Source organism: Rhinopithecus bieti, unplaced genomic scaffold (genome assembly GCF_001698545.2).
Source record: "Rhinopithecus bieti isolate Rb0 unplaced genomic scaffold, ASM169854v2 scaffold_15676, whole genome shotgun sequence".
NCBI lineage: Eukaryota > Metazoa > Chordata > Mammalia > Primates > Cercopithecidae > Rhinopithecus > Rhinopithecus bieti.
Genome location: NW_016809194.1, coordinates 2,095,142 through 2,107,578, shown reverse-complemented (window position 1 = coordinate 2,107,578; position 12,437 = coordinate 2,095,142). Strand labels below are relative to the sequence as shown.

At 37.9% G+C, this 12,437-nt stretch overlaps 1 protein-coding gene across 1 annotated transcript in view; it reads left to right on the top strand.

Moving 5' to 3' along the window:
- ACBD6 (acyl-CoA binding domain containing 6) overlaps window positions 1–12,437 on the top strand; it is a 225,194-nt gene that overhangs the window by 44,864 nt on the left and 167,893 nt on the right. The gene's annotated exons all lie outside the window — the stretch shown is intronic.

The window sequence follows — 12,437 nt, the reverse complement described above, 5'->3', positions numbered from 1 at the left end:
GTTGTTGTTTTTTTGAGACGGAGTCTCGCTCTGTCGTCCAGGCTGGAGTGCAGTGGCCAGATCTCAGCTCACTGCAAGCTCCGCCTCCCGGGTTTACGCCATTCTCCTGCCTCAGCCTCCCAAGTAGCTGGGACTACAGGCACCCGCCACCTCACCCGGCTAGTTTTTTTTTTGTATTTTTTAGTAGAGACGGGGTTTCACCGTGTTAGCCAGGATGGTCTCGATCTCCTGACCTCGTGATCCGCCTGTCTCGGCCTCCCAAAGTGCTGGGATTACAGGCTTGAGCCACCGCGCCCGGCTGCAAATATAAATTTTATATCAAATATGATACTTAACTGAGGCAAGTATTTTATTAATATGCTACCAAAAAATAAATGGGATGCAATGTTAGTGTTGCTGAGGATATTAGTAAATGATAACCTGCACATGGTAGGCTATGGTGAATAAATGACCAGGTTGAAATTACAGAGGAATTATTCAGAGGGAAACATTAATACATTTCCGTTATGTGGCTGTACCATGGCAAACCTCGATTCTTATGGGATTGATTTAGTTGTCTAACTCATATTCCTTTAATTTAGAGTTGGAAAATTATTTTCTTCATCTATATTGAATCTGTCAATTGCATGAATTAGATTTTATTAACCAAGTTGAAAATGAATTTACTTTTTGAAAATGTTTTTGAAGGCCTGGATTTGAAACTCTGTAGAATTATTATATTGTTTTCAGGCTCACTATAGAGTATCCTCCTTCTAGAGGCAGTGGAATTTTATTTTCTTTACAGAGCATGTGAAATACGACTTCTAGTTATTTGACACAATTTCTAGTTCAAGACCAAAAATATTGCTAACTTTACAGCTTTGCTTCCAAAACTACCAATGTTTATTGGACTTTGAATTCTTGGAGTATGGCAAAGATGAAAAGGGGGAGAGTTAGGTGATGGGTTGACCTTTGCGTACAATGCAGAATCAAATCTAAAAAAACAATCAGGGTAATTCTTGACAGGTAAAAGGAGCCTGAGAGGAAAAAGAGAAGATGCTATTACAAATTTGGTTCTGAATTTCTCAATATGTATCCTTTTGTGGAAAAGGACTGTGTATTGTTAAACATGGTTATCTTATGGTCAAAACCCTGTAGTAATAAAATAAATTTGAGCACTGGCAGTGCAGCTTGGTTGGTGTGTAGATAGAGGTGATGGCAGGCAGGTGTTGTTCTGTGTGATACTGAAGCATTCTGGCCACAAGTTGAGGACATATGGAAAGCTGGGTGGAATTGCAAAGTTTTCTTAAATGTCAAAAGTTTCCCTAACCCTACAAAATATAGTTGTGGAAACTAGGATAAGGCAGTTGTCATGTTTTTGCCTTGTCTTCCTCTGTGGTATCTATGGAAAGAATAACCATCAAAGATTTTTATGATGTTAAGCTAACTGATAGCCTTAAATATCTGATTTAGGGGTAACTTGAAGTAATTTTTGGAAATAGGGCAGAACTGAGATTAACAGTACCTTGTAGTTTATAGACTCTTAATGGAAGGGTGAGAAATTTGTAAAAATAGTCTGTCTCCAGGGGAAATAACAAATGCCAGTAAACAGAGAAAGATGTTCAGCCTCACTAATAATCAAGAAATGTAAATAAAATAGTATATACTACTTCTTATCTGATAGATTGAATTAGAAGGCTTGTTGGCAGAGCTTGAGAAAATAAGCCCAGTCACGCATCTTTAGTGGAGTGTAAATTGGCAGCAGTCTTCTAGGATATAGTTTCTTTGCCTCCTTAAACCAGCGGCCTTCTTAGCCTCCTTTAGTATGAGGACCTGCGTCAGCAGGACCTCCTATCCAGCCAAACTCATGGAGGCTTTGACTCCTACTGCTTCTGGGCTCAGGAAATGGGGACAAATGTGATAGAAGCTCTATCCTCAGTAATTACTTGGAGGAATTAGGTAGCAGGCCCAGAAGTTCAAGAGGCAAACTTTGCCCAAGGATAGGCAGGAGATAGGAAAAGACTGGCAGATGATTCCTTTTTTCTTTCTTCCTTTTCTGCTGATTGGGCTACATTCTGCTGGCTGGGCTTCCTTTTCTGCTGGTTGAGCTACATTGGTCCATAGCCTGACTGGAAAACATCCTATGTGACCTAGGTCAGTCAAGCCAGTACCATCTTTTTTTTGCTTTTCCTGTTCTCCTTCCACACCCCTGTTTTCCTCTCATCCTTCATATTCTGGGATTTTACTTTCCAAGAATTCCTTAGCTTGGGAGCTTTGCCTCAGGTTTTGTTCTTTAGGGCTAAGTAGCTAACAATCCCATTTTTGAGACTCTGAAAATATCTGCAGGTTTTAGAAGATATATGTACATGTTTACATTGTAGCATTGTTTGCTTTACTGAAAAATTAGAAACAATCTAAATGAATCTCAATAGGGGAATGGTTAAATAATATACAGTGAAATACTGTCCAGCAATAAAAATAATGATATGGAAAGTTGTTCATGGTGTATTAAGTGAGATAAAGTGCAGGCCAGTATGTTTAGATTGATCTCATTTTGGGAAATTAAGCCCTTTATTTTATTTTTTTAGAGACAGGTCTTGCTCTCACCCAGCTGTGGTGCAGTAGCGTGATCATAGCTCACTGCAGCCTCAGACTCCTGGGCTCAAGTGGTCCTCCTGCTTCAGCCTGCTGAGTAGCTAGGGACTACCAGCATATATCACGATGTTCAGCTAATTTATTTATTTATTATTTTTTTTCAGAGATGGAGTCTAACTATATTGCCCAGTTTGGTCTTGAATTCCTGGGCTCAAGTGATCCTCCCACCTCAACCTCCCAAAGTCCTGGGATTACAGGCATGAGCTACCATGCCTGGACTACTTTTCACTTTATATACTTCTGTAAGATTAAATTTTTTTGCATGTTGAATATCGATAAAACAATGGAAAAAGAATTTGCTGCATGCTTGGTGTGGTAGCATGTGTCTGTAGTCCCAGCTACTCGGAAGGCTGAAATGGGAGGATCACTTGAATACAGGAATTTTAGTGCAGCCTCGGAAACACAGTGATACCTTGGCTCTAAAAAAATAAAAGTTATAAAAAAGAATTTGCTACTTAAAGATATAGGCACTGAAATAATAATTAAAAATGAAGAACAAATATATTTAAGAGATAGAAAACTATACTAGAGTCCTTAGACTCTAGTCTAGTGTTAATCTTTGGGGATTATATAGGAACTAAAATTTAAACTTTATTGTATATGTTTTTATAGGTATATATACATATTTATATAGATATATATGGGTTTACCTTAAACTGGGGCATTATTCTAAGTGCTTTATATGTATTATCTTATATACTGGTCACAATAACTCTTTGAGGTAGGTGCTGTTATTCCTGTTTCACAGACAAGGAACCAAAGCCTAGAAAACTTTAAGAAAGAAAAAAACTGGCCGAGCACGGTGGCTGAAGCCTGTAATCCCAGCACTTTGGGAGGCTGAGACAGGCGGATCACGAGGTCAGGAGATCGAGACCATCCTGGCTAACACGGTGAAACCCCGTCTCTACTAAAAAATACAAAAAACTAGCCAGTGGCGGGCACCTGTAGTCCCAGCTACTCGGGAAGCTGAGGCAGGAGAATGGCGTAAACCTGGGAGGCGGAGCTTGCAGTGAGCTGAGATCCGGCCACTGCACTCCAGCCTGGGCAACAGAGCGAGACTCCGTCTCAAAAAAAAAAAAAAGAAAGAAAAAAACAAAACCATGCCTGATGCTGTATATACTTAAAGTGACAGCACATAAAGTTTTTGACATTCATGAGCTATATAATGGACATTTTGTGCATAGGCAAACTATCAAAGGTAAATTTTAATGAAGTTTATCATAATTGTTTTAATAATAAAACACATTATTTAAAAAATATAAATACACTCAATAATAAGTCATTAATTTCTGCAGCAAGTCAAAGAAACAAGCAAGTGTTGGAAAGTGTCAAGGTCTTATTGCATGAACATTATAATCAAACTGCCAGACCACCTATCGAATAGTAAATATTAGTTTGGTGTAAAAGTAATAGGCAAAACCGCAATTACTTTTGTACTAACCTAGTAAATATTTTAATAGAAATGTGGCCATAAATAGTCCCAGAAAATTCCTTTGACTATGCTATGTTTACATTTCAATTTTATGTTGTTGGTTTGTTGCTTTAACACTGAATATGATTAGAATAAAAATATGCTAATACTTTAATTTTATATTTTGAGTCAAAGCTTACTAAACTAAACCTTTACTCCCAAAATAGTATCTGAAGTAAATACATGCAGTTTACCCACTTTATTTATGTTTTCTTTTAAAAAATTTTTATTTTAGGTTTAGGGGTACATGTGAAGGTTTGTTACATTGATAAACACATACCACAGGGATTTGTCGTACATATTATTACATCACCCGGGTATTAAGCTCAATACCCAATAATTATCTTTTCTGCTCCTCTCCCTCCTCCCGCCCTCACCCCTCAAGTAGACTCCAGTGTCTGTTGCTTCCTTCTTTGTGTTTGTAAGTTCTTATGTAGCTCCCACTTTTAAGTGAGAGCATATGGTATTTGGTTTTCTGTTCTGTGTGTGTTTGCTAAGGATGATAGCTTCCAGCTCTATCCATGTTCATGTAAAAGGCATCTCATTCTCTTTAACAGCTCCATAATATTCCGTGATGTATGTGTACTGCATTTTCCTTATCCAGTCTGTCATTGATGAGCATTTAGGTTAATTCCATGTCTTTGCTATTGTGAACAGTGCTGCAGTGAACATTTGTGTGCATGTGTCTTTGGGTAAATGCTTTATATCCCTCTGCGTATATACCCAGTAATGGGATTGCTGGGTTGAATGGTAGTTCTGATTTTAGCTATTTGAGGAATTGCCATTCTGCTTTCCTCAATGGTTGAACTAATTTACACTTCCACCAACAGTGTATAAGGGTTTCCTTTTCTCTGAAACCTTGCCAGCATCTGATATTTTTTTGAGTTTTTCATAATGGTCATGTTGACTGGTGTCAGATGGTATCTCATTGTGGATTTGATTTGCATTTCTCTAACGATCAGTGATGTTGAACTTTTCTTCCATACTTCTTGGCCACATGTATGTCTTCTTTTGAAAAGTGTCTGTTCATGTCTTTTGCCTACTTTTTAATGGGGTTGTTTTTTGCTTGTAAACCTGTTTAAGTTCCTTATAGATGCTGGATATTAGAGCTTTGTCAGATGTATAGTTTTCAGATATTTTCTCCCATTCTGTAGATTGTCTGTTGATAGTTTCTTTTGCTGTGCAGAAGCTCTTAAGTTTAATTAGATCCCATTTGTCAATTTTTACTTTTGTTGCTATTGCTTTTGGTTTCTTTGTCATGAAATCTTTGCCCATTTCTGTGTCCAGGATAGCATTGCCAAGGTTGTTTTCCAGAGTTTTTTTATAGTTTTGGGTTTTACATTTAAGTCTTTATCCATCTTGAATTGATTTTTGTATATGATGTAAGGAAGGGATTCGGCTTCAGTCTTCTATAGCTAGTCAGTTATCCCAACACCATTTATTGAATAGGGAGTCTTTTCCTCATTGCTTGTTTTTGTCAACTTTGTCAAAGATCAGATGGTCATAGATGTGAGGCCTTGTTTCTGGGCTCTGTATTCGGTTGCATTGGTCTATATGCCTGCTTTTATACCAGTACCATGCTGTGTAGTTTGTAGTATAGTTTGAAGTTGGGTATTGTGATTTATCTGGCTTTTTTCTTTTTGCTTAGGATTGTCTTGGCTATTTGGGCCCCCTTTTTGGTTCCATATAAAATTTAAAATAATTTTTTTTAGTTCTGTGAAGAATATCATTGGTGGTTTGATAGGAATAGCATTGAATCTGTAAATTGCTTTGGGTAGTGTAACCATTTTAATGATATTGATTCTTCCTGTCCATGAGCATGGGTTGTTTTTTCATTTATTTGTGTCTGGTTTTTTTGAGCAGTGTTTTGTAATTCTCATTGTAGAGATGTTTCACCTCCGTGGTTAGCTGTTTCCTAGGTACTTTATTTATTTATTTATTTTTATGACAATTGTGAATGGGATTGGCTTTCTGATTTGGCTCTTCATTTTGTTGGTGGTGGTGTATAGGAATGCTAGTGATTTTTGTACATTGATTTTGTATCCTGCAACTTTGCTGAAGTTGTTTATCAGCTGAAGGATCTTTGGCCCCGAGACTATGGGATTTTCTAGATATAGAATCATGTCATCTGCAAACAGAGATAGTTTGACTTCCTCTCGTCCTATTTGAATGTGCTTTCTTTTTCTTGCGTGATTGCTCTGGCTAGGACTTCCAATACTATGTTTAATAGAAGTGTCGATTTTCAAGGGAAGTGCATCCAACTCTTGCTCATTTAGTATAATGTTGGCTGTGGGTTTGTCATAGATGGCTCATACTACTTTGAGGTCTGTTTCTTCAACACCTAGTTTATTGAGAGTTTTTAACATGAAGGAATGTTGAGTTTTATCAAAATCCTTTTCTGCATCTATTGAGATAATATGGTTTTTTCTTTAGTTCTATTTATGTGATGAATCACATTTATGGATTTGCGTATGTTGAACCAACCTTGCATGCCAGGGATGAAGCCAACTTGATCATGGTAAATAAGCTTTTTGATGTGCTGCTGGATTCAGTTTGCCAGTATTTTGTTGAGGATTTTGCACTGATGTTCATCGAGGATATTGGCCTGAAGTTTCCTTTTTTTGTTGTGTCTCTGCCAGGTTTTGATTTCAGGATGATGTTGGCCTCATAGAATGAGTTGGGGAGGACTCTCTCCTTTTCAGTTTTTTGAAATAGTTTCAGTAGAAATGGCACCAGCTCTTCTTTGTACCTCTGATAGAATTCAGCTGTGAATCTGTCTGGTCTTGGGCTTTTTTTGGTTGGTAGACTACTTATTGCTACCTCAACTTCAGAGCTTTTTATTGGTCTATTCAATAATTCAGGGTTAGCTGGTTATTCAGTTTCTTCCTGGTTCATTCTTGGGAGAGTATATGTGTTCAGGAATTTATCCATTTCTTCTAGAGTTTGTAGTTTATATGCATACAGGTGTTTGTAATATTCTCTGATGTTTTCTTGTATTTCTGTGGGGTCAGTAGTAATATCTCATTATTTCTGATTGTGTTTATTTTAATCTTTTTTCTTTTTTATTCTAGCTAGCGGTCTATTTTATTAATTTTTTCAAAAAACCAGCTTCTGGATTTGTTGATCTTTTGAATGAGTTTTCATCTCTCTATATCCTTCAGTTCAGCTCCGATTTTGGTTATTTCTTGACTTCCGCTAGCTTTGGGATTTGTTTGCTCTTGATTCTCTATTTCTTTCAGTTGTTATGTTAGGTTGTTAACTTGAGATCTTTCTAACTTTTTGATGTGGGCATTTTAGTGCTATAAATTTCCCTCTTAATACTGCCTTAGCTGTGTCCCAGAGATTCTGGTACATTGTATCTTTGTTCTCATTAGTTTCAAAGGACTTCTTGATTTCTGCCTTAATTTCATTATTTACCCAGAAGTTATTCAGGAGCAGGTTATTTAATTTCCATGTAATTGTATGGTTTAGAGTGATTTTCTTAGTCTTGGGTTCTAATTTAGTTGTACTATGGTCCAAGAAACTGTTTGCTATGATTTCAGTTCTTTAGCATTTGCTGAGGAGTATTTTACTTCTGATTTTGTGACCAATTTTAGAGTAAGTGCCATGTAGCATTGAGAAGAATGCACATTCTGTTGTTCTGGGATGGAGAGGTCTGTAGATACCTATCAGGTTCATTTGATCCAGAGCTGAGTTCAGGGCCTGAATTTCTTTGTTAATTTTTCATCTCAGTGATCTATCTAATATTGGTGTGGTGTTAAAGTCTCCCACTATTACTGTGTGAGGGTCTAAGTCTCTTTAAAAGTCTCTAAAAACTTGCTTTATGAATCTGGGTGCTCCTGTGTTGGGTGCATATATATTTAGGATAATCAGCTCTTCTTGTTGAATTGAACCCCTTACCTTTATGTAAAGCCTTTATCTTTTGATCTTGATGATTTAAAGTCTGTTGGAAACTAAGATTGTGACTTCTTTTCTGTTTTCTATTTGCTTGGTAAATTTTCCTCCATCCCTTTATTTTGAACCTGTGTGAGTCATTGCATGTGAGATGAGTCTCTTGCAGACAGCATACCAGTGGGTCTTGGTTCTTTATCCTGCTTGCCACACTGTCTTTTATTGAGGCATTTAGCCCATTTACTTTTTTTTTTTTTGAGACGGAGTCTCACTGTGTTGTCCAGGCTGGAGTGCCGTGGCATGATTTTTCATCCCTGCAATCTCTGCCTCCCAGGTTCAAGTGGGTCTCCTGCCTCAGCCTCCTGAGTAGCTGGGACTACAGGCCTGTGTTACCACGCCCGGTTAATTTTTGTATTTTTAGTAGAGATGGGGTTTTACCGTGTTGGCCAGGCTGGTCTCACATTCCTGACCTCAAGTGATCCGCCTGCCTCAGCCTCCCAAAATACTGGGATTATAAGTGTGAGCCACTGTGCACAGCCTACCCCATTTACATTTAAGGTTAGTATTATGTGTGGATTTGATCCTGTCATCATGATGCTACCTGGTTATTTTGCAGACTTGTTTTTGTGGTTGCTTCATAGTGTCACTGGGCTGTGTACTTCAGTGTGTTTTTGTAGTGGCTGGTAGTGGTTTTTCCTTTTCATATTTGGTGCTTCCTTCAGGAGCTCCTGCAAGGCATGTCTGGTGGTAACGAAGTCCCTTAGCATTTACTTGTCCGAAAAGGATCTTATTTCTCCTTTGCTTATAAAGCTTAGTTTGGTTGGATATGAAATTCTAGGTTGGAATTACTTTTCTTTAAGAATGTTAAATATTGGCCTCAAATCTCTTCTGGCTTGCAGGGTTTCCATTGAGAGGTCCACTGGTAGTGTGATGGGCTTCCCTTTGTAGATTACCTGGCCTTTCTCTCTGGCTGCCTTTAAAATTTTTTTGTCATTTCAACCTTGGAGAATCTGATGATGATGTGTCTTGGAGATGATCTTCTCGTGAAGTATCTTAATGGGGTTCTCTGCATTTCCTGATTTGAGTGTTGGTCTGTCTCGTAAGGTTGGGGAAGTTCTCATGGATGATATCCTGAAATATGTTTTCCAAATTGGATCACTTCTCCCTGGCTCTTTCGGGTACACCAGTCAGTCATAGATTTGGTCTTTTTATATAATCCCGTATTTCTCAGAGGTTTTGTTCATTACTTTTTAATTTTTTTCCTCTATTTTTGTCTGCTTATTTCAGAAAGATACTCTTCAAGCTCTGAAATTGTTTTCTCCACTTGGTCTATTCTGCTATTAATACTTGCAATTGTATTATTAAATTCTTGTATTGTGTTTTTCAGCTCTATCAGGTTGGTGATGTTCTTCCCTATCCTGGGTGTTTTGTTTGTCAGTTCCTGCAATGTTCTATTATGGTTTTTAGCTTCCTTGCATTGAGTTAGAATGTGCTCATTTAGCTTAGTGAAGTTCATTTTTATCCATGTGGTGAGGTCTATTTCTGTTGTTTCAGCCATGTCAGCCTCAGCCACATTCCAAACCCTTGCTGGAGCAGTGATGTTGTCATTTGGAAGAGAGAGGCCACTCTGGCTTTTTGAGTTTTCAGTGTTCTTGTGCTGATTATTCCTCATATTTGTGGGCATACTACCTAAATCTTTGAGGTTGCTGACCTTTGGATGGGATTTTTGGTTTTTGTTGTTTTGTTTTTTAAGAGTCTGGCCACTTTTTCATAGAGCTGCTGTGGTTTGTGGGCATCCACTCCAGTCCGTAGTTGCCTCGGATTTTCCAGTACCTGGAGGTATCACCAGTGAAAGCTGTGAAACAGCAGAGATGGCAGCTTGCCCCTTCCTCTGGGAGCTCCATCCCAGGGAGGGTACAGACCTGTTGTTGACCTGAATGCACCTGTAGGAGTTAGCTGGAGACCCTGGTTGGGAGGTCTCACCCAGCCAGGAGGAATGGGATCAGGGACTTGCTTAAAGAAATAGTCTAGCCCCACTTTCATAGAGCAGCCATGCTGTGCTGGGGTACCGTTTCTGTGACCTGTTGGGTTGGGCTCTCAAAAGCCTGGAGGCTGGAATGGCTAAGTTGCTAAAACAGCAAAGATGGCAGCCCACCCCATACCCTAGGAACTTTGTTCCAGGAAGTTTTCGAACTTCTGTCAGCCAGAGAACAATGGTGGGAGTGGCTTGAGGCCCCTGTTGGTAAGTCCCACCCAGTGAAGAGGAACAGATCAGGGACCCACTTAAGGCAGCAGTCTGGTAATGCTTTTGTAGAGGAGCTATGCTGTGCTGGGGTACCGCTTCCATCCCTGAATGGTTTGGACTCCCCTAAGCCCACAGGCTGGAACCAGTTTACCAGCTTTAAATGTTTTCTAGAGGTCATATGTGTTTGGTATTTTCCCATTGTAACATTTAAGAGTATGTATCTAGATGTGTAACATTTTTTTCCCTGTGTAAGCATCACTCATTTAACAGAATTTAGAAGAAGATGAATTTATGAATTAAATAACAAATTGACTTTAATTTTTTCTCATCTTCATGGAAATTGAGAAACTTGACATTTCACATATATTGCCAGAGACTACCAAACCCCTTTTACTGTGTAGGTTATAAACTAAAATGAATGTGGGAGAACATTTTAAAATGTACTAACAACTGTTAGTGAGAGCCCTTGTCCTAGTAAACAGACCCTTATACTTGGGACTGTAATTGTCACAAAGGCCCAATTTTCTCATTTGCCTATCAGAATGTTCATTAGCTGTGTGTGAGTTGCAAGATCTAGCTAACTGGAGCTGAGTTTCCTTAGCTATGCCATAATTGAATATTTCAGTCTATGACTTTATGAACTGCTATTCCTATGCAAGGATACCTTTAACAAAACGGGTCAGATATACTTAGGGGGGAATGTTAGTAAATAAAACAGTAATTATAATTATGGAAAAAGTGTGAAAGAGTTAAATTATTGACCATGGTTTCAAATTTAGAAACATTAGGTGAACTGGAGCCAAATTGCTAAAATACTAGAGATTTCTCTTGAATAACGGGAATATTTTAAGTTATCTGTTAGACTACCAGATTGTCTAATGAACCTTTTTCCATTTCCATACCATTTTCAGCATCTTATGAATAATTTTAGTGCTTTGTAATATGAATTATTTTTAGTGTTTTACACTACTGAGATCTTGAAAAGATATCATTACTTTTATTAGAACTTTGAGGTTCTAATAAAACTTCTGATAAAACTTTCTAATAAAACCTTTAAAAAGTTTGTTACATTCTAAGTGTGATTGTACTGCATATGGAGATAAATAAACAGTTTTATACTGGAACATATGCTTCTTTTTAAATAATGAAGATTAATAGGAAAATGACAAAGATTTTTTGCCAAACTTTTAGGAATCATTATTTAAATCTAAGTTTTTAGTTCTTTGAAGATCCTTTGTAGTATGTACTTCTCTTCCCAATATTATGAATCCAGACTTATCTCTTAACTTTACACACTGTAAGTTTGATTATCATTTGATATACCTTTTCATTGCCCCTCAACTGTGGTGGGTTTATTATGCCTTCTTTTAACTCATGCTGTTTTCTGAAATGCCTTTATTACTGTTCCTACCTATGGTTTTTTTTTTAAGCCCTGGTTAATTCCTGTTTATTCCATGAAGCCTTCAGTCCCCACTACCTTCTCCCTTTCTGCAAATCAATCACATTTATTGTTTATGGCAAATATTTTAATATTTGATCTTGTTTGTCTTATATTGTTTCTTATCTGTATTATATGGCAACACACCTAAATTCCTGGTTATACTAAATGTCTTGATAGCAGGTGCCTTGATTAATATCTTACAGTGATGAGCTCAGTGTTTAAGACAGTAGATTCTTAAAAGTACTTATGCTGTTGAATTGAGTTGAACTGAAATAGGTTATGCCCCATAATATGGTGTGTGTGCTTTTTGAATGTGGTTCTAACAGTTATGTATATTTTTCAGTGTCTTTTTGAAAACATTCCAGTTGCTGAATCATGCTTATTTATTGAAGGACTATTTTGAGCCATGCTGTAGGAAAGATATATTAGGATTGTATTATCAACATTGGTAAAAAGTTAATTTTTGGCCGGGAATGGTGGCTCACACCTGTAATCCCAGCACTTTGGGAGGCCAAGGTGAGTGGATCACCTGAGGTCGGGAGTTTGAGACCAGCCTGACCAACATGGTGAACCCTTGTCTCTACTTAAAAAAATACAAAAATTAGCTGGGCATGGTGGTGGGCGCCTGTAATCCCAGCTCCTCAGGAGGCTGAGACAGGAGAATCACTTGAACCTGGGAGGTGAAGGTTGCAGTGAGCTGAGATTGCACCATTGTACTCCAGGCCGGTGACAAGAGCAAAACTCCATCTCAAAAA